Source organism: Protomyctophum bolini, assembly GCF_963924005.1.
Source record: "Protomyctophum bolini genome assembly, chromosome: 2".
In the NCBI taxonomy this organism is placed as follows: domain Eukaryota; kingdom Metazoa; phylum Chordata; class Actinopteri; order Myctophiformes; family Myctophidae; genus Protomyctophum; species Protomyctophum bolini.
In genome coordinates, this window is record NC_137863.1 from 24,736,024 (window position 1) to 24,759,592 (window position 23,569).

The 23,569-nt window shown below is 41.5% G+C and overlaps 1 protein-coding gene across 1 annotated transcript in view; it reads right to left on the reverse strand.

Annotated features, from left to right (window-relative positions):
• Positions 1-16,412, reverse strand: part of LOC308333335 (collagen alpha-1(VII) chain-like) — a gene marked incomplete at its 3' end in the record, with an annotated part of 63,290 nt that extends 46,878 nt beyond the window's left edge. Inside the window, exon 1 of the mRNA XM_080789683.1 lies at positions 16,057-16,412. The remainder of the gene's footprint in view (positions 1-16,056) is intronic.
• Between the last annotated feature and the right edge of the window lie 7,157 nt (positions 16,413-23,569).

Sequence of the window (23,569 nt, forward strand, 5' to 3'; positions counted from 1 at the left end):
CCTACAGGTATCGTCTCTGTGCCTGTAGTCCCAATTCTCCATTGACACGGCAGACACTGATCAAATGGTTAAAGTTAATGTTGTACCAGAACACGAAACGGGTATGCCCCCTTCTGAAACGCAGGACTACAAAGCAGAGAGCCTATATCGAGGGTATGAGCATGCATAAAGTGAGGGGCAAATCGATTGTCAAAGTGAGTGGCAAAATTAGTTTAACGTTGTTTAAAGCAATCAGATAGGACTTTTCTGTTTGGATGTTATGGGCTGTCATGGCCAGAAAGTAGTTTTTTGCCACTCAGTAGGTGTTCACGCATAACTTCCAGGTATGGTGATGATGTCACGTGCATACCCTCTATCCACACTTTTCCTGGGCTGTGTGTGCTCCAGTTCCTGTTGATTTCATTGGATATCATTGGTCATCTGACCAGTTTCATTGGCTTTCATTGGATCAAATTGACAGGAACTGGAGCACACACAGCCCAGGAAAAGTGTGGATACACAACTGTGATTTTTTGACATGACATGGCCATTCGCTAAGTGCCGTTGTCCTGGAAAACTACTGTAGAGTCCTAGACATGTGGTCCTGAAACCCCATAGCCTCCATTACTAGGATTCCCCTAGTCAGTTTTGGCAGGTATATCTGCTGGGTGGAGCAGACAGGCATGGACTAAATTGGGAACAGGGGGCCCGGTGATTCCCTGGGCTTTATAATCGCATGACTAATCAGTCTCTCTCTCTCTCGCCTGGTCTGGTTTGCATTTTTGGGACTTTACAGTTACACCACTGCACCATATCATCCGATCCACACATGCACTCACTTACACCACTGACTTTGATTTAATGACTTCCATAATCCATGACCTTGTATTCCGTTTCATATGTCATGAATGTTTCTGCCTGTTATGTAATATTTACGTGAACCCTAGCCCCTATTCTGGGGGCAGACATTTAGTCTAGGGACCCCAGTTATATAGGGTAAAAGAACAAAGATAACCTGACAATAAAACTATAGATTGTAAGTTTGTCACTAGGGAAAATTACATAAAAAAGTTACCATACCATAATATCATGATAACAAGTCCACGATATATTCAAACAATAACATTTGAGTCTGAATATGGAAGATGCAGTCACAGGCCACAATATGACAATAAATTGAGACTTTTTTTATTGCGATGTCACCATAACGACAATACTGTTACATCAGTAGATGAATTGTTTGTACTCTGGGAGTGGGAGTACTAGTGACAACCAGGAACCAGGGTGTCGACCTCGAAGAATGTGTCGACATCTGGAAAGATAGAGGGTGGCCGGAGAGACGGAAACACGTGATGGAGAGGGCTGGCAGAAACCACTTATGCTGTGCGGAAGAACCTAAAAGCTACAGACTGTGGTAAAACCTGCAAGGATGGTTTAACAATCCATCATGGAAGAATGAGCAGAGCTGTTTGATGCCCTGCGACAACACAACGCACAGAAGTCACTTCTGGTCAGACAAAGGAGGAGCCAGGCCCGGCACACTGCCCAGAGCCTCCTAGTGTCGACGACAGATAACCTGCCAGGCTGCCACCCTAAGCCCCCAAGAGACCGTGGGATCAGTAGCATGCCACTTTGATACAGGCAGGTTCTGATCAGCCTCGGTCGGCATGCCTGGAGGAGGGTGTCCCGAAACACCCAGTGACTCCAGGAAACAACACTGATGTATTGTTAACACATCCCTACTTACAGTATTACACTATGGGTCTTTTCATCATCGCCACCAAAAGAACAATATCCATTATGGTCCATTTCAGAAGTTGCGATTAATCTGTGACCAGGACTCTGACTTCCATTTACAATCTCACCAAATAAAATGTTTTCTGAATAGATCATACAAAAACACTACTACAGTATCTCTACAGCTCAAAGTGAGGCAGCTTCAAACTTTAAAAACGAATAGGCCTACACCTCAGCTCAGGTTTACATTTTTTCTGTGTTTTAGTAAACTGTCTCAAAAGATTAGACATCTTTAGTTATCAGCAGTACCAGAGAGGGCCATTGGCTCAAGAGATGAGGAAGTATAAATGTTTGCAAACCACCTGTAATCATTGCTCTATGCTTGTACAACAGAAATAATTTATAAGACTAAGTAGTAAGTAGGGTTACAAACATTTATCAATTCACCTGTCCATGCATGCAGGTATTTACATAGGGCACACAAAGAGAAGTTTGAAAGACAGAATGGCAGATCATAAATAAAATAACTAATAATCCAGATTACCCTATGGCACACCATTTCCTGAGCAATAGGTTTCCAGATGAATACATTTCAGACCTTTACTTTAAATAAGCAATTTGTTTAGAATAAGAGGCATAACATTTGAATAGTAATGTTTCCAAATCCAGGTTCCTTTCAGGTTCATTTGGATTATTTTGGGAGAGAAAAAAACATCACACAGGGCGGGGTAAGAAAAATACAGGTGGTGGTATCAAAGGAATGTTTAGTTTTTTTTTCAATCCAAATGATTAGATGGAGACAGAGTTGTGTGTGAGGGAGTGGAGTGAACCATTTCCAATTACTTCTCCTACATCCTATCTCTCAATGGAGTCAAAATAGCGCCGGGTGTGTAGCATTATACACGACGTCCCAATAATCCGACACCCATAAATCCTACTAATCAACCATATCCCAGCCCTATACCCCCTATGGCGGGTTCAGGACAACCGTGGGTCCGACCGACTCGACATCGGGCACTGCACTCCCTGTGGGGATGTGGAACTCGTGTGGAATTTGAACTCCGTGGGGTGAACGGTTCTCAAGTTACGTGCATTACAGCTGTCATGTACGTACAGACAGACAGAGACGTGGTGCATAGATCGTGCACTGATGAACGATACGTTCTGTAAACAGGAGCAGCACTGCATATTCCCTCAGCCCTACTGTATGTTCCCTCAAAACCGGACCGGATCTGAACCGAATGTCGGCCCTGTTCACTCTCCTTCAGCCCTCCTCTTCCGGTGGCCCCCTTGTAATTAAATCCTGCGTATGGGTTTACATAACCCAGCAACCCTAGGTAAATTACGCCAGTGCTAACAGTAACACCAAACACACGCTGCGCAGTCCAGCTGTGTGGGCCTGTGTCAGGGCCAAGACAAAGTGGGAGAGAGCCAGAGAGAATTTGACAGAGAGATCTCCTTCTCAGTGGAGCTGAAAGACACATGCAACAGGATAATAGGAGTATGGATAATCTGACTCTGATTATTAGGCACGATGCTGATGTACCCGAGGTCATCCCAAGCCAGCCTACCAGCTAGCGTTAGCTATTTATAATCGTCTCCTCATCTCTCATATTAAAACTTCCCTTGGGTGAGTGAGACCAACTGCATCCCAGGATGCAGACTGTTTATCATAATAATAATTCCTTAACATTTCTGCTAATTAAATTCCCTATAATCTGGCACAAACTGTAGCACAATTTCCATGACAAATATGTGTCAGTAATACTTCTGACTGATTTGACCGTACCGCACTTGAATGTTTTCAAGCGTGCCAGCCGCTTCTATCAGTGTTCGTATGAGCACGGCAACATCTGAAGCTGATTGCAACATTAAAGATGCAACCAATTACACTAATTAAACACAAGGAGGCAGAGTGCAACACATGCATATAGACATGCACCATCTGAATAACAGCACTCGCACGCACGCACGCACGCGCACACACACACACACACACACACACACACACACACACACACACACACACACACACACATCAAATAAAGTAGTCTGCCACACATCCCAGCCACACATCAAGATGTATGTAAAGCTTTATGGTTAACTAGAATAACTACTGTACCACATACTATCAACTTCCATGTGTTTTTCCACCTGGGGAAGTGTGTTGTGTATGTTTTCTGTCTCTTGTCTCTACACTGTAGATCAGTGGTAGAAAAGGTACTCAAATGTTTTACATAAGGAAAAGTATCAATCCTGCAATATAGAAATACTCTGTAAAAGTCCGGAATTGTACTTGAGTAAAAGTACAAAAGTATTGCCATCAATGGTAAATGGTGCATTTATATAGCGCCTTTATCCAAGGCGCTTTACATAGATTGTGCATTACATTCACCCATTCACACAAACATTCATACACCGATTGCGGCGGAAGCCATGCAAGGTACAGTACCAACCAGCACATCGGGAGCAATTTGGTGTTCAGTGTCTTGCCAAGTACACTTCGACATGTAGACAGGAGGAGCCAGAATTCGAACCACCTGCTCTACCTCCTGAGCCACAGTCGACAGTCGATTAGATGTAAGTATTGGAAAATACATCAAAATTGTACTTAAGTACAGTACTTAAGTAAATGCACTTTGTTACTTTACACCACTGCGGTAGATACACAGTAGTACCAATAGCTTCTGCTTACGTTTCAGCAGCACAGCTCTCTTGTTGGGGAAGGAACTGCAAACAGTCAATTTAATTGAGATTCTGCAAATAATAATAATAAAATAATAATAGGACAACAGATACTGTTGTACAAGGAATGAAGAAATAAGATTTGGACAAATATAAAGGCCTTCTTCGTAATAAACATCACACACCAAAGGCAAATAATCAGAAGAAAACCAATCAGTGGCCAATGTCCATCTCAGACAGCCTGTGACATCAGTTATCTATGACGTAGCTATGACAGAATATGACTCCATATTGCGCTCTTCATGCATCACATTCCATGCTCAGCCAATCAGCTGAGCAAATTCCATGCTCATACAGACACATACAAACAAAGCTGTGCATTTGATCAAAAATCACACCTGTGTGAAGTGAGGGGTGCTCTTATCATCGTACCTCATCATGACGTAAAATAGACACAAGGGGCTCTATCTACCCTTATTTTTTATGATTTTGAAAAACATTTTTAAATAGTCTACATCGAAACGTTGTGAGCTTGTACATCGGCTATTACTTGCGCAAGCAGAGCGCGCAAGTAATCGTTTCGCTTGGTCTCTTCGAAGTGAAGACAAGTTTTCTTCAACGGTAAATCTGTGCCTGGTTTGCTGGGACTAGTTACAACATTACGTCATCCTTGAGAGAGTACATGGTGTGTATATGACGTAATGTTGTAACTTGTAACTTGTAACTTGTTTTTGGAACCAAGTAACCACAGTATACTGCTAATCAAATTACAACTACATACTCTGTATGTAGTTGTAACTAGAACAACTACATACAGTCTGTGCCTGGTTTGCTGGGACTAGTTACAAGTTACAAGTTACAACATTACGTCATATACACACCATGTACTCTCTCAAGGATGACATAATGTTGTAACTAGTCCCAGCAAACCAGGCACAGATTTACCGTTGAAGAAAACTTGTCTTCACTTTTTGGAACCAAGTAACCACAGTATACTGCTAATCAAATTACAACTACATACTCTGTATGTAGTTACTTGCGCAAGCAGAGCGCGCAAGTAATCGTTTCGCTTGGTCTCTTCGAAGTGAAGCCAAGTTTTCTTCAACGGTGAATCTGTGCCTGGTTTGCTGGGACTAGTTACAACATTACGTCATCCTTGAGAGAGTACATGGTGTGTATATGACGTAATGTTACAAGTTACAAGTTACAAGTTACAACATTACGTCATATACACACCATGTACTCTCTCAAGGATGACGTAATGTTGTAACTAGTCCCAGCAAACCAGGCACAGATTTACCGTTGAAGAAAACTTGTCTTCATTTTTTGGAACCAAGTAACCACAGTATACTGCTAATCAAATTACAACTACATACTCTGTATGTAGTTGTAACTAGAACAACTACATACAGTCTGTGCCTGGTTTGCTGGGACTAGTTACAAGTTACAAGTTACAACATTACGTCATATACACACCATGTACTCTCTCAAGGATGACGTAATGTTGTAACTAGTCCCAGCAAACCAGGCACAGATTTACCGTTGAAGAAAACTTGTCTTCACTTTTTGGAACCAAGTAACCACAGTATACTGCTAATCAAATTACAACTACATACTCTGTATGTAGTTGTAACTAGAACAACGAGTATATTGACTTTGAGAAAAACGACACCTATGTTACAGTAATACTTGTTAAATTCCAAGACAAAGATGTTGGTCTTAATGCGAAGTCTAATAGTAAATATAAAAATTACCCAGAAGCAGTTCCAATATACAGACATGAAGCTATAATTTTCCATGGAGGCAGAAGAACAGGATCAACAAATAGGTTTCAATTCCCGTTGACATTAGCTTGGGGATTAACTATTCATAAGGTTCAAGGTTTAACTATACAAGAGATTGTCGTATCTATGAAGGGCTCACGTTTTAACCCGGGACAAGCCTATGTAGCATTCAGTCGAGTGAAAAGGATAAGAGATCTATATATACTTGATTTTAGTCCTAAAAAGATCAAAGTAGATAAGAATGTAGAAAGAGAAATGATACGATTACGAGAATCACCTCTAGAAAATCCAAATATACGGAAGATAACTCAATTACCATTAAAACATTCATTAAAAATTGGATTGTTGAACATCAGAGGTTATCTAACACATTTACAAGATATAAACTCAGATTCCCAACTCGAAATGTTGGATCTAATAGCTTTTACTGAAACACACTTAAATAAAAATAATAACATTACTTTTAAATTAAAAACAATGAACACCAATTACAAAACAATCAGGAATGACAGAGAATCTGATATAGGTGGGGGAGTTATGTTTGCTATAAAAGAAGATATTGCCATTGAAATAATTCAAAAAGAAATCGAGATATTAGAAAAAGTAGAACACGTATGTATACATGTAAAAAATAAAGATCTATATATCATTCTTATGTACAGATCACCTAAAACAAACCTTACGGAATTAAACACATTTCTCAAGAAAATGGTAAAGTATCTATCATCTCCGACTTCCACAATTATGATAATAGGAGATTTCAATGAAGACCATTATACTGAAAAAGATATAAATATAAAGACCTTCATGTCAAGATTAGGCTTTAAACAATTAAATACAAATCCAACTACAGATTTCGGAAGTATTTTAGATCATGTATATTTCAACAAATTTGAATGTATTATTACAGAAATTGAAGTTAGAGACACATATTACTCTGATCATGATTTAGTATTAATATCACTATAGTACAAAAATAAATTACAAAAATGAAATACATTTAAAACAATTGACAATTTACAATAAGTAATAAAATAATTATACTGTATAATATATTTTAATTCAGTTTATATACCTTTTTTTTTCATCACATATCAATGATTCATTTTTCTGTAAAAAAGTAGTTAGGTAGCAAATAGTTACACGTAATGATTATACATTTCAAACGTTCCTTCACAGAGATACTGAGATGTGATACTTTCCAGCGGTCGAAAGTACTTGCGCGCTCTGCTTGCGCACTAGTAGGCCATTTATGGCCTACTAGTGTGCAACAAGCAAGTATGCACTCGGCAGAGTGCAGTTCTAGTTTGAACTATTTTAAAAGGTTTTTCAAAATAGTAAAAAATAGCACATAAGTTTAGGGATAAGGGATAAGGAGTGGCGCAAGATATAGCCCTACAGTATATCAATTTGCTCAGACACTATGACGTAAAATTCTCCATTCATTGTCAATGGATTTGTGTAGGACAACGTTTGTGGACACACACCAAAAGCTGGATATTGGAGCAAAACCAGGAGCCAATGTCCATCTCAGACAGCCTAGCTGAGACATCAGTCATCCATCTATATGACGTAGCTATGACATATGACTCCAAATTTGGTTTCAGCCCGATCCGACCACCAGTCCCTCCTCACTAGCATCCTGCTGAAACAGTAAAAGCAGGCCGCTGCTAGCGACTATCAGCCAGACAACAACAGAGCAGCATGTCTACAACCTCTAAATTTGTACTGGGAGTGGCCTGGGCCATGGCTCAGCGGTCCAGGCAACTTGGCCGGTAGCCCGAGTCTGGCAGTGTGCCGCAGGTTCGACTGCCTTTACTGCATGTCACTCCCCCATCTCTCTCCCCCATTTCCTGTCAGCCTACTGTCTGTCCCTCTATACAAAATAAAAAAAACATTGGCACAAACTGTAGCACAATTTCCATGACAAATATGTCCATCCCGCTGAAGCGGGATGGACAGCAGTGGCGAGCCGCAGAACAAGGGCACCGGCGAGGACGAGGCCACGTGCACGTCTGCATCGGAGGGCCTGGAGGAGGGCGAGGTGGAAGGTGAGACTTGATTGATTGATTTCAGTATTTATTAACAGTATGTAGAAACTAGAATAGGTACATTTCAAGCACAACGCAATACTGTTAACTGTGGACGACACCATAAAGCATTAATTACACTTGTTTACAATAGGGTCCACCATTTTCAATTCATCAGAAGATTTAGAGACGTACAAATATACAGACACTGCTGATTATCGAGTCAGGGGACCAGGCCTCAGTGGACCTATCCCACGACCAGAGCAGGGATTCTCTGAAACAGCGACCTGGGGGGCAATGCTTGGGCCGACGACAATATGACCTTCTACTGTGTCATCTGCATGGAAAGCAGCCCTGAAGGGAGACAGCTTCTTCAAGTTCACATGCTCTGATGATGAAAAGGAAACCTATGAGAGGATGAGACTCACCTGGCAGCAGGTGGTGATGCTATAGCCATGTATAACCTGTCGTCAACAGCTTGTGCAAAACGCTGCCGCTCGCCTCCTCACTGGCACGAAAAAGCGGGACCATAATCACCCCAGTCCTCGGCTCCCTCCCGTTTTAGAATTCCTCATGGCCTACAACCTTTGATGTGCTGCATATACTGATATGTTGTTTTATTTTCATGTTTTTCTTCTTTTTGTTTTCCTCTGTCTTCATTTTATTTCTCATTTCTGCATGTTATATGCTCTGTGAAGCCCTTTGGTCATTGGAAATGTGTTCCAGCTATACAAATAAAGTTTGATTTGATATAATCACTGACAGCAGAGACAAAAAAGATGGTAAAATCAGCACACACCACTATGAACATCTTTTCTTACAAAATAAGACAGAGGAAATGCTGAATCTCCACAGGCTGAATCTACAGGCTACAGTAGCCTACAGTGCAATAAATGCTAATTAAAACATTGACTCTACTCTACTTCATCAGCTGAACTGAAAAAAAATATGTGCAGCAGACGAGCAGAGTTGCTACATCAAATAGCTTACAGATGCTAAACCAAAAGCAGCAACACTTGATCTGCTGCAATCCTATACATGGAAAAGGTATAGCAATGGCAACCCTAACACAAGGAACTATTTAACTTTACCATATCAAACATCTACTATACATTAGCGTACGGATGATGTGGCATGATGACAGCAGACAGAAATTATTTACTGGCACGATGTATGTCTGTATCGGAAATCAACATCATCTGGAGGTTGTGCATGTTTTGCCCTGCATGGCACCACTGGAATAACAACCGTGGCCCAAAGCAGATTTACTGTCATAATGCGGCCTCAGTCAGATCTCCCTAGCATGAGAGAGAGTTGAGCTTGACGCTCAAAGACTGATCGTCTTGATAATGTTTGCAAAAAAAGGCAGCACTGTGCAGACTTCATTCTGTTGTAATACTCTTGTGTGGCACACACACGCACATAAACAGCTGTGATGCATAAGAGGTTGGTTAGTGAGACCACCTCCTCTACTGGCTACCGACAGGACAGTATGGAGACCTCAAGTTCCTCTAACAGCAGTTTTGGCTGTGCACCTGATCATAGAGTCTATAATATTTCTTGACTCATATCCCTGTGTAATACCAGCATTTGGAAACTTTAATGATGTGCATTAGTAAAAGCTGAGACATGAGGAAGTTGGTCTGGTCTAATTTAAATTTGTCAAAGGAAAACAACTGGCATCCACTTCAGACATTTCCAAATGACAGAAACTCCTAATTAGAATTGAAATGTTTGTCCCTGAGGTATAATTCAGAAGCCACAAAGCCATTATTGTCCCAAACATGCATTGCACGTCACCAAACTTAATGCATGCCAAATGTACTGTAGTGACCTTTTCCCCTCTCCACAGCTGGAGGCAGAGTGAATGTCCACATTTAAAAACATCCACACCTATAAAATGAAATTATGTACAATTGCATACCAGGCAAGTGAACCCACTTCACTTTCAAGTTGTTTTGTTCTGCTTCTGGTGCATGCGGCATCTTTGATGCCAAGCTTCCTTTTTAGTTATTCAGGCCAGGTGTTAAGACCTCAACCTACCCACAGCATATTTAGATTGGTCTAAGGATGTTACGAAAAGTCTAATTTAAAGATGTAATTGAAAGGCATTAATGTCTTAATTGCCATTAAAAACCCAGCCAGCTGAAAACTAAAAGTAGCACTACAGTAAATGCTGAAAGCGTTTATTTAGAATGGATATAAAATTGGCTTTCTCCTCCCTTCCTTATACTTCCCAACAGATGCATGAACACAAGGTCTCCCTCTCTCTCACATACAAACACATGAAAGCACCAATTGAAGGGACGCTTGGGTGCCGCAGTGGTAAAGTGCCTGCAGTGCTAACCACCACGGAGGTTGTGGGTTCAAATCCATGCATCCGACTTTGTTAAGCGTCTATATATCAATTGGCCCCCGTTTGGGAGGAGGGAAGCCGGGTGGAGAGGGTGCACGTAATCCTACAGGCTGGGGCAGCACCTGTCGGTAGGGAGTGTTGGGCAGGAGGAGTAGGACGGAGGCTCCGCTGAGTCCGCTCTACAATCTCATCCAGGTGGGGGCTCCACACCTGCCAATTAATTAGCAGGTGAAATTGAATTATGGAGAAACAAAAAGCAACAACAACGAAAAGTTAAAAAAAAGCACCACAGACTCTCTGGACAGGGGCTGAGGAATTGTCCTCAGCCCCTGTCCAGAGAGTCTGTTTTAAATTAAATATTCAATGCTGTGGCAACCCAATGGTTAGGGTGCATAGTTACCTAATACCTAGCCTGATTATCAGACTGAAGCTTCGCAGTCCACTCAGAGAGTGGGCGGGGTCTATGGTCTGGATCCAGTCTAGTGCATACCACTACCACATGGTCGCAATTCTCTGATGCTGCTGTACAGTATGTCATCTCCCTACTCTACGCATTTCCTGTCTCTCTCTGTTGTGCTCTAAATAAAGGCAAAAATGTCCCCAAAAAGTAATTGTCACATGTGTTGGCCATTATTTAGCCTTTACTGGCAGAACAGTGGAGAGAGACAGGAATTGCGGAGACATTGATTTGTGTATGTTGGTAAGGCTGAAGGTTGAATGTCAATCTTCTAAAATATACATAATATACAGTGCAATATAAAGAACAGACTGTGAAGACTCTAATGTAGAAGTAATGTACCTCTTAAAATACATTTCCATGTTATTGAAGGAAAGTGCTAATTTTGGACCTCCCCCATATATCTTACTTGGCACATTCCAAGAGTGGCCTCTCCACACCTGGAACTTTAAAAGCATGACGGAATTATGGCCACACCCACAACGGCCCACCTGGGTCAGCAAGATGTTAAAGAACATTGTACTTAAGAACAGCTATTTCCTCAAATTGCCATAATTGGAGCCTCGAGGAAAGTGAAAGTGAGAGAAACCCATGTAGGGAGCACCGGAGCAGCCCTGCACAGACCCTTTGTGGGGGACTTGCACTCAAGCTGAACTGTACTTTACTGAGAGCACAGCCCAGGCAGAATACCAGAACCGTGGGCTTGGTGGAGATGCCATTCTCCCAGGGGGGGCGGTGGGCCAATGTTAACCGCACTGTGACAGAGTGGAAGATTGTATAAGGGCCAGACTCCCCCAGCAGCATGCCATCAGCCCAGGGACAGACAGGAACAGGGGGACAGGGGATTGGAGGGGATGAAAGAGAGTGGGGTGGTGTCACAGTGAATTACCTACACAGGTCTTAGATTCAGCAGTACTAGCACTCTGTGCTTAAGGTACATTATAAGAGGGACAAAATAAAACAGTACTCTGGTGGTGTCAGAAACAATAACATAATATCACCAAGTAGCGTCTGACCTCTGGCCCACAGGGTGAGTAAACTCGCCTCTCAGCATGGACGGATGGACCTCACTTAATGTCCTCATCCAAACCAAACAAAGGGACTACATTTTTAGCATTAGTATTTTGAAATCTTCCAAGCCCCTATAGATTGGGACATCTATGAAACATCAGAGTATCAGAAGATAAGGAATATCTTGTTAAATTAAAGACATTGCACAAGATCTTTCAAAATTATAATAGTAATAATAAATAATAACAACAATAAACCATTTAAATCATTTCTCTTTTTCCTTCTTCTGAATTTCCCTGACTCATAGGAAACCAGTTGAATCACCCTCTGTTCATTCAAAGACATGAAAAGAGAAGAAATAAAAGGCCTTTAGTTAGAGTCACCTGACTCTAAAGCTCATGGCCTAAAACCCTTTTAATACAAAAGCTGTCATTTGAGGCGCACCACTATCAAACACGGCACGCCAACAATAACTGTATAAGTATTTAAACATGAAAATTAAATTAAATTACATAACAGCTACGATGAGGATCACTTCAAAGCTGTCTCCCAACAAAAAACAGAGCCGATCTCACATCAAACACACAGTAACCAGCAGCAGACCATTACATGGATTAAACAGTTGGAGCCTGGAGGCAGTCCAGGGTCCCCCCCACACGATAATGGCAAAGCATGGCTGGAATGAGAAAGGGGACCGTTGAGCGGGGCCCTTTGAGCAGTATCTCCACCAGGCCGGGTGGTCCACCTGGACCTGTGTAAAATGCCTTTTCCACTGGAACAGCATTACATTGCTGGATAAAATAATGTACAGGCAATGGAGAGCCACTCCCACATTTCCTTCCTTGGATGAATGTAACAGGTAATGAATTGAATGCTATGGCCGCCGCGAGAGCAAAGTTCATCAAGACTAGGAAATAGGCATCTGCAGGCTTGTAGACCGGCTAATCTAACTCTCTGCTGTGGTCGTAATTCTCCCACATCCACTCCTTATGCACACAAGAAAATATATCATTTTCAGCTAATCTCTTAGTTAGTAACATTGCTTATGAAGCATTTTTGTTCAATAACAGTTTATGTTTCGATAGCCTCGTTGTCACACACGCTCACTCTCAGACCCCTTTTCCACCGGTTGGTTCCCAATGGGAACCGGTTCAGTTCTTTTTGGTTTTTAGTCCATGAGCAAGAGCTCCAAAATTGGTGGGAAAACTATACCCTATATTAAATTGTTTATAGGATCAATACAAGTAAATTAATACATGATAAGCCTTCCACAGTAGTAGCTTTTTCATATTTTCGATTATTTAGCATATTTTCCTACATAATGCCTCATTTGCATATTTAAAAATGTAAAATGTGTAATACAATAAATCATTGTCTTCGTGTAAGTACTCAATTGGGGAAGTTTCATGGTGATAACAATCTAATATAGGTATGGTTTTACCTGCTCAATTCATAATTAACATTTCAATTTTGGAGCTCTGGCTCATGGACTAAAAACCAAAAAGAACTGAACCGGTTCCCATTGGGAACCAACCGGTGGAAAAGGGGCCTCAGTGTATCCTCAACCCACTATGCACACTTTACTGCCACGAACACGCACAGAGGTTGCGTGTTTGAATCCACCGTGGTGCATCAGGCTTCGTCGGGCGTCTATGCAAACACAATTGGCTCGTGTTCGGGGGAGGGAAGCCGGGCGGGGAGGGTGACATTGCATTGATCATTGCACGTACTCCTACATCAGGGAGTGTTAGGCAGGAAGAGTAGTCCTCCCGGTGGGGGCTCCTCACTGGCATGTGAGTCAGTAGGATACAATAGCAGTGACAACACAGCAATGTGTGTGGTGAGGAAAAATATCTGTACTGGATTTACATGCAAGTGGGAAAACGGCAGAAGATGATAAAATTGGCAGGGATGATGTGCCAATGATTACATCAGCCCATAAAGTATGCATGTTGTTGTTACAGTAAACATTGGGTGTAGAAAATGCCTTGGTATGTTAGAATATTAGAATCTGTACTACGCTTATAGGCATACTGTAATTGTAATAGTGGAGCGTAAAGCTATAATAAAAATATGAACTTTGTGATATGATTGTTTGAGTAATGGAGTGTAAAGAGTTACAGAGTGGTGGATTTGGGGAAGTTTTTCATATTCCAAATGACTCGATGCTAGACACATTCTACTACACTTTCTCTGGTCGTTGGCGACACACACAGCCTGTTTTAAGTCGGTTGGTCAGACAGAGATTCATAGATAGAATGGGAGGACATTAGCCTATTAGGCTACAAGATTACATGATTTTTGACCAGCAGCATGGCACCTGGTCCACCAGATTCAATTAAAATCCATTCAAATTCAACATAATGTTCAACATGGTAGATGACCTTTCTCAGGGACTCGCATTGAATTAATGATCTGGGCCAGATTATCAATATTGCATTGAGTAAGTGCCTGTTTTCTTTGCCAAAACACACCAATGACTAACTTGACAGTACAGCCTGTGTACCGGTAAGTCACACAAACAGCATGCGCCCAATTGACTAGTTCCACTCCATAGCCTCACAGACACATATCCCATAGCCTGGCGGGAAGGTAGTGCTGCTAGTGCTATTAATAATTCACAAAACTAGCATAATTGTGTCTGACAGATTTCGTGGCTTGTTGTCGACAGCATGCACAATAAATATGACGCTGACCACTGTAGTAGTTGTGCACGCACGCACGCACCACACACACACACACACACACCCACACACACACACACACACACACACACACACACACACACTCTGCAGGGGTGAAAACAAACTCTCCCGTCCCTGCAATTCCAGCCTGGCAGATATAACAACACATATTGTAATAGCATGAGAAGTGAGGTGGTGATGGTTTTTATTAATTCCATGGGAGATATTCAGTTTCAGCTTCACCAAGCTGATGTGCTCAGGGTGAGGGGGCAGTTGGGGGTTAAGTGTCTCTCAGGGACCCTTGACAGCCGAACTGGTTACCTTCTCATAACTACCCACAAGCTACAGTAGGGCTGCACCCAGAGGTGAAGATGCTGAGAGGAAGGGAGAACAGAGTTGAACTCTGTTGGGGTTATTGAAAACAGGAGAGGACTAGAATAGTTACAAAGTTTTCTTTCTACCACTAACCACAACAGTTAGTATGAGGTGGGGGGTGGGAGCCACAGTAAAGAGAAGAGTTCCTTCAGAAGTGGAACAAATGATTGAAACCATGAAGACATAAACAGACAAGGGGAGGAAAGGGATGAAATTACCATCTCTTCTTGAATCTTGATTCTTCACACACGATACTACTTAGCAATACAAACTCTTCTGTGACAGTGCATTTCTATCATGGCAGAATGTCACCTTAATGCTGGACTGTAGCAAGAGTAATGTATGCAGTATAGGTGTGAAGTCAGCTGAGGTCAGCAAAGCATGCTTGACATGGGAGACTGCAAAGCTGTCACAATATATTGAAATACCTGGGGTGTTTCTTAAAAATACATTAATATTGTTTTGCTTCAGTTCATTCAGTTGGTGATTTTAAGTCTAGTCTATTCATGGTTAATACATTCAGATTAAACAGTAATGTTTTCACAGCTGACTGTCCAATAGTAGATGATTATTGTATTACAGTTGACAATGAATGAAAACCCATAGCTGTCAGTTAGTGTAGCAGTGATTCGGACTTTAATGTTTTGGTTTGTGCCAGCATGCCCATTTAAAACACAGACAACTAATACCCCCCTCTCTACAAACTCACATACCTACCATTCAGTAGAGAGAGAGAATAGCCTACGGTTCACCGCAGCCAACCTAGTTTGCAACACTTAACGACGTCGTGTATAATTCAATCAATGCTAGCATTCCAGCAACTCTCTTTAACTAGACCAATAAATCCACACAGAATGCGATCAGGAGTAAGTGACACTTACAAGAATTAAGTGCTCATGGGAGCCCAAATGCTTGCCAGTTGCCCTCACCCTCCACCTCAGTGGGTATAGCAGCCTACCTGCGGTTCCTGTAGACTACTGGTGCACTAACTCCACTGGACCACAGCTTGTGTTTGTTTCGACCTTTCCACCTGTAGCATATCCAAAAAATGATTGAAAGTGATGAAGGGTCCTCTGTCGGGGTGAAAGAAATGCCCTCTCACTCTCAGTCCCGACGTCCTTCTCCGTATAGTCACAAGTGGTGCTGGTGGTCCGTTTAGCACATCCTTGATTACCTGCAGCCGGAGACCATGCAGTGTGTCTGATGATACTGTAGAAGCTATTTTCCGATTCACAAGTTAGTTAGGTTAACCCTGCTGGCGTTGGCTGCAGTGCACACAAGCTGCAGAACAGTCCAGACATGTTCGGATGCCTGAAGGGGAGTCCTAACTCCTAAGCTCTTCCTTTTTATTTTCTTCTCTTTTTTCCATCGGAGTTCTCTTCTCTCCCTCGGTCCTCCCATCTTCTTCCCTGCCCCTGCAAGCACAGCCCTGTGGCGCGAAAACATCTCATGAATCTCCAGTTACCTTTTCAGGTAGGCCAAGTTACACACGATTTAGTTTCATTCATTCATTTTAACTTATTTATGATCCACAAAGCCCTCTTCAATCATAGTCAAGTTGGGTCATATCACTCATATGGCTTGTGTGGCGTCACTGGTTTTAGACAGCTGAAATAAATGTCAAATTAGGCTATTTCCTGCTCGTTTAGAATGTCGTATTGTTCTCTGTATAACCTCGGAGCATCTTTGTTGCATTTGTAGTCCTGCTGAGAATTTCCCTCACAAATATAGTTTATTACTAACTAGAATAACTGAATTGTCATGCTGGCCTTTGGATTAAAGTCTATTACACACCAATATAAGAGCTAAAGGATTTTCACTTTCAGACATGTTTGGGTTCATTTGAAAGTCTACTAAGGTTTTTGTGAGCACCCCAGACAGTTATTAAAGGTACATTAACTGATTTCACTTAATTCATTAATTAATTTATTTATTTTCGATAATCCTCCCTACTATTGACCATTTGCAGACCGCAGCCATGTTTCCATCAGAGTTTGGAAGCACTCGTTTTCAGTAAAGCAATGTCCTGCTGCCTCTTGCATTATGTGCTAATTCAAAACAGGTGGTAGGCCTACACACAGCAGTTGAGTGATATCTAACGAGCTCTTCCAAACTCCAGCACTTAGAAAAATAATCACCTGCAAGGATACAAAGTAGCTCATAACATGTATACAGTGGAATTTTATGAAAGAAAACACTTTGAGGATAGAATGAGAATAATTCAAGCTTTCCATACATCTGCAATGTTGGTGAGTTTGACGTTGTTTAATACAATCAGATTTTCTGTTTGGATGAATGGGCTGCCATTGGAAGTTGCACCTAGGTATCACCTTATGGTAAGATGGCCGTAATCTGCGAGAATAGTGTTCTGAGTCTGACCATAAGAACGGCTAGATGGCTCACCTGCGCTGCTGGCCAATGGAGAGCGTGGCCATCTTACCGAGGGGCAGCATAACATTGTGTCTATGGGGCAGGTACTTTTTAAATAACCATAACTTGCTACATTTTCAACCAATTTTCAAACGGTTTGGTTTGTTATAAACGTCAGAGATGTCCACATACTTGATACTATGATTTTATATGACGTTCATATAAAAAATAACATTAAGCAGATCCTGAATCATAGCCACGTTGATCATGTTTGTAATAAAACCAACCCGTTTGTAAATCCGTCAAGATTTGAGCGAGTTATGAGCTGCCATAGAACATACTGTACTGTACTAGCCCCTCAGCAAGATGGCTGCCGGGAAAACTACGTCAGAGACTCCGCCTTGAGCCTTTATATAATGTCTATGGTGCTGACCATAATTATAATTAGTTCCTCCCTATCCCCAGTGAACCGCACATAGAGTATAAACCGGCGCCAAAACTTGGTGCCCAAAATGCGGAAGTGCAAACGCGCTCAACGTTAAAGCCCAGCTGCACGGGGTTTCCTCTTCATACCTCCACGGGTCCGCATGCAGTACCTCCTCTTACCACTAGGGCCCAGTGCGTCAACGTTGGAGAGCCTCACTGGGTCCTTGGAACTGCAGGGGTCAAAAAACCCTAGTTTCGGTTTTGGTGGTGGGCCTTCATCCAATCAGGATAGAGGGGGCCTTCCTCCAATCAGGATCGAGCGGGGCGGTCCTTGGTGCTCGTGCTGTTGGCCATTCAGTATTCAATTTAGATATTTGATAGGCCTATTCATATGATACGATACCGACATACGATACGATACAACACTGACATTTGTTTTGCGTCCATGACGCAAAACGTCATGGACACAATACATTACAGAATAATAGACATTACAGGACAAAAATCACAGAAACAGACAGGAACAAGAACATATCCTCTGATTTAACAATGTTTTCATTGTATCAGACACGTCCCTGCATTGTAACTTTAGCCCTGGTCTAATCTCATCTGGGTCCTCCAGTGCATCAGCGAGTCTCTCACTGACGCTGACGCACTGGACCAGGGCTATTGATTCGATTGTAACTTCAAACTCAAATGTTAGGCTCATTTAAAACATTTGTTCTGGAGAGTGTTACTGATAGTCCTAATACGTGAGTGTCTTTTCAATTAGTTTTGTCAATATTGTTTTAATATTTTGGGATTTGATTAGTTTTGTATTAAAAAACAAATGAAACACGGCCCTCACCCATTAGAAGAACAATATCATATCAGTCACCAGAACCAAGGACAGGTGCAGTTTGATTAAGTTACAATGGATTTGTATAGGAAGGGGGCATGTCTGATAAAATGGATGTAAAAATGAACCCAAACATGTTTGAAAGTGAAATATCTGTGCAATAGAAGAGGGTCACACTATTTTGCACAGGAGGGCTGTTTCGAGACAGGGAAAACACAAGTAGATTGCATACCCTGAAAATTGTATAGGCTGAACTGTTGTTCTTATGGGTGTAAACAATTGGGTTTAAATTAACATTTGAGTCCACCACAAAGTCCTTCATTCAGTCAGTGATACAATCCCAGACACATCATCAAAGATGAAAATCTAATTTCTCTGTTTTTGCTGCAGTTGATTTATTTATTATTTTTATTACGTGTATTACTATTATTATTATTATAATAATATATATATATATATATATATATATATATATATATATATATATATATATATATATATATATATTATTTTTTTTAGTTTTAGTTATATTTATAGTTTTCTCTTCTTCTTCTATAATGTCATCTTCAGAGTTAGGGAAGCTCTTAAATTCCAGTGGGGGCTGACATCTTACCATTGATAAGTATTTTAGGGGTGGAGTTGACATGGATTTAAGTAAGTGTCATAAGTTTTGCATTGACAGACATGCGTGCAAGATTAGTTTTGGGATAAAATATGCCATCACTGTCAGGACATGCATGGTCTCCTAAAGCAGTGGTTCTCAAACTTTTCAAGCCGTAAAGCCCCCCCCCCCCCAATAATCATATTTGAGAGGTCTTTCTTATACATTATATTATTTGATTATTTGGCCAATGTTTGACCAGTTTTTAGACCTATAGTCTGATGTAATGGTCTTTTATTAATTTAACTCTTTTTCAATTTTCACTTCACTGTCATTTGGGGACCCCCAAAAAGTGTGTGGGTGTGCGTGCATGCGTGCGTGCGTGTGCGTATGCATGCGTGTCTGCGTGTTTATGCATGTGTGTGCCTCTGTGCATTTGAGTTTAAAAATAGGACGAGAGAGAGAGAGCGAGAGAGAGAGGGTGGGGGGTTACAGACTTAGAAAAAGACAGACACATTGAGACGGAAACTGTGTTGGACAGATGTGTGCAGTGAGTGGAACACTGTGCTCTTTTGAAGCAGTCAACAAACTAAACTAAAAACATAACCATGCTGCACTAATAAAATCACATTCCATCACCGCCTCGTTCTACTGACACTGCTGCTGAAACCTGTGGGTCATTAGTGACAATGGGAGGCAAGATGAGTCTTGGTTTAACCCCTCAGTTTGCAATTCCACAACACCGCCCCTTCCATATACTGTATCTCTTCACTGTGACAAAGTAACATGTCTCTCGACGCCAGTTAGGCTGCTGCTAACATACACAGTCCATCACGTTGACAGTAGGCTAAAGGTTAGAAGATTAGCTCGACGACCAGAGGTTTTGGGATGATCTGTCCATCTTTCCATACTACTATAGTTAGGGTTGGGATTCAGAACTGGAGGAATCGAAGGAATCGGATCCAACATTGAGGAACTGTCATCACATCTGACAGTTTTATCACACTGTCAGAGCTGGCATGTGGATTTGAAGGATTTCACGCCTGCTATACAATTACAATACTGGTTGTTCTCAAACATTTCAAGGACCACCATACCAGCCCTAACTATAGTACCTGTATTTCTGTACAGGGGTGCTGTGGAGAGCAGGGGTGTGTGGTACAGGGGTCTGTACAGGGGTGTGTGGTGCTGTGCAGCTTCATCCTGTGGAGTCACCCAGTGACAGAAATGCAGACTGGCTCAGCTGCAGCATATATCCAGATAAGCAAAAATGGCAGAGAACATAATACAATTCAACAATTCTGAATATGGCTATGATGTCACGGAAGGTTGATTTTATGTAGTCTATAGAAAAGATGATGAGGGTTAAGGGGTCTGAAACTTTGCATAGCAGTGTTTTATGATGTGGGAAATGGCATGGGCAACGTTTTACAGTTTAATATTAACATTTAAAACTTACATTTAATACTAACCGAGAGCCAAAAATGGAACCATGTGAAACTCTGGCAAAGTCTTGGGAGCTTTAAATCAGTGAGCAGATGTTTTACCTTCTTGTTGATTCTTGCTTTGATGTCCAGCACCTGGCCTAAATACAGGTACAAGATGTGCACACAATCTCCTCTGTGAACTCCATACTGTATTTGAACATGAATATGACATCAGGCCTACTTGGCAGACAAAATTATGTCACAGCGAGGCCAAACTGTTTCAACATGTACCTACGCAATGCTAGGTAGTACCCTGCTACAGTATTGGCATTTTGCTCAGAAAACGCAGAGTAGTCAGGCATCTTGATTCCTAATCCTGCCTCCCCTATGACAGGGGATAAAATCCATGAATAATTTGAGAAAAATGATGCATGCAGATGTTCTTATGTCCCATCATAAATTTACCTTAGCGAAGCACAGAACAAAATCTGGAGCCATGTTGTTATCATTTGCCCACACTCCAGGAACAAAATTAAATGGAGATCCACCGCTCCAAGGAGGTATTTTATGGTGAAAGGGGGAAATTGAATTGTCAATGTAAAATGTGTCTCTGCTCTTTCATGACATGACTTGATGATTGCTGTTGTTTGTGTTGTTACTGTATAACAATCTGAATAATAACATTGTATGCGGACCTGTTCTGACATTCCATATGTTGATCCTTCTCCATCCGCCCAGCAGTCTGCTGTCACCCAGGCGGATGCATGCACGCGACATCGAAGGTAGCAACAGTGAAAACAGCACACTATAGGTAAATGGTGCTGTTATTTTGCATTCCACAGACCAGAAGACTCTGGCCATGCACACTCAGGTGTTTAGACAGATATCTTGTGTTGATGTTAATGTGTCCTGCCCCAAATGAGCACTTGCCCGGCCTGGCAACCTGAAAGCTGACTTCACCTGATGGAGGTTTTATTTACCTGCAGGTGTAACCAACCCTTAGTGTAAATGCCTGGTCCTGTACCTGCATCAGTAATATAATATAGTCATAATTATACTACTATACAAACTGCATTGCACACCAAAAGGCAAAACACAAAACTGTTGCCTTTGAAGTTAAATTGCAATATTCTTTATCTTACTTTAACTTGATCAACCAAAATAATAATTCAGTTCAATTGAACAAAACAATCAATAGGTTTCAATGAATGAAATGAAAATGTTCCTGCAACGTAAAGATCCTTTCAATGTCTCCAATGAGTCAAGCCAAGTATCAAATTAATTATCCCAAAGAAAACCAAAATAATCAAACCAAAAATTGTAAAATCAAGTAATCCATAGTCATCACATAAAAAGGTAACGCATTGCTCAAAAAGGGGAAAAAGCATATTCCTCACCCAACCTTCAAGTCAGGAGGCCACAGAACGTTCCCCTTTGTCCAAAAGATCAGCTAAACCCTCAGAAATGTTCCTTGACCAAACTTTTCTTCTTCAGATGTCAAGGTTTTCCAGCCCAACTACTCTGTGGTTTACCAGTTTCTGATTATGGTTTAGTATTTAAAAAAGTGTCTTTGACAAACCAAAAAAACACCACCACCAAAGACTCTTTTTGATAACTAAAATGGAACTCCTGGCCACCTCACTTCCTGTACTTTTATAGATGTTCCTGATACCTCACTTCCTGGACCTATTGCTAACATGCCTTTAACCCCATAGCTCCCAAACCTTGTCAACAGAAAATGAATGACCATGATTTAACTACCAGTATGTTAGTCTACTTTCCGTACACTAACATTTCAGGGTTAAATATTCGACCATATTTTAACTAATATTCCCTTGTTATGTTTCATTTTCTTTCAATACTCATACCAGGACAGGAAATACATTTCTGCACACATGTACTGTATGTGTCACATTGTGTTCCTGATGTCTATATGGCCGTCAGTCCCTCATGCCTTGTGACACGTCACGCCACCATATATGGCTGTCAGTCCATCACGCCGCGTGACACACTCCATATATGGCCGTCTTCATGTATGAAGATCATGACACTGACCTCATCAAACCTTGGATAGCCATACATGGAGAAGACTGGATCTTCACCTAGATCTGCATATATGGAGCCGGACAGCAACTCTACATCTGACCCAAACACTTAATTAGAGTTGTTCCTTCCCCACGTGGGGAATGGGTACCCGTCCTTCCTCTTTGATGTCCCCCTTTTGACTGCTATAATATCAAATATCGGTCTAAGCCCAGCAAGATGTTAGTTCTGGTTAGGAAGAGATGCAAACTAGCTTGCTCAAAGTTTTACACAAAATAAATATTACCTTGTTGACTTGATTATGCATTATTGTACACAAAGATGCTACTTTGACCTTTGAGTAGCTGATACGTATGTATGTCTATATCTCATTCAGAGCTTCACCAGATTTAGAAAAGAATGCTGAACAACACCCAGACATGTCTTTCATCAAGTTCCTTCTTTCCTCCCTTCCTCTTCCAGCCTGTTGTCATTAGCTGCAGCCTGTCTATCCTCTGCAACATTGGTTGATCCATTCCACACACCTGGCTGATCCAACTGGATGTCGGGGAGGGGGGAGTGAGAACAAGGTGCCGCAGATGGCAGAGATCATCACCACAGGTATAGTGCTTGTCCTGAACAGAACCACTTTCCCTTTCACCTTTATAAACACACCATTGTACCTATAGTTCTCATGTGCTTTCTGCAACAATGTTTACACATCTGAGTGCACACTGGTGACAGAAATCAAATCCCCCCTCATGCCTGAGACGGAGCCACAGCTGAG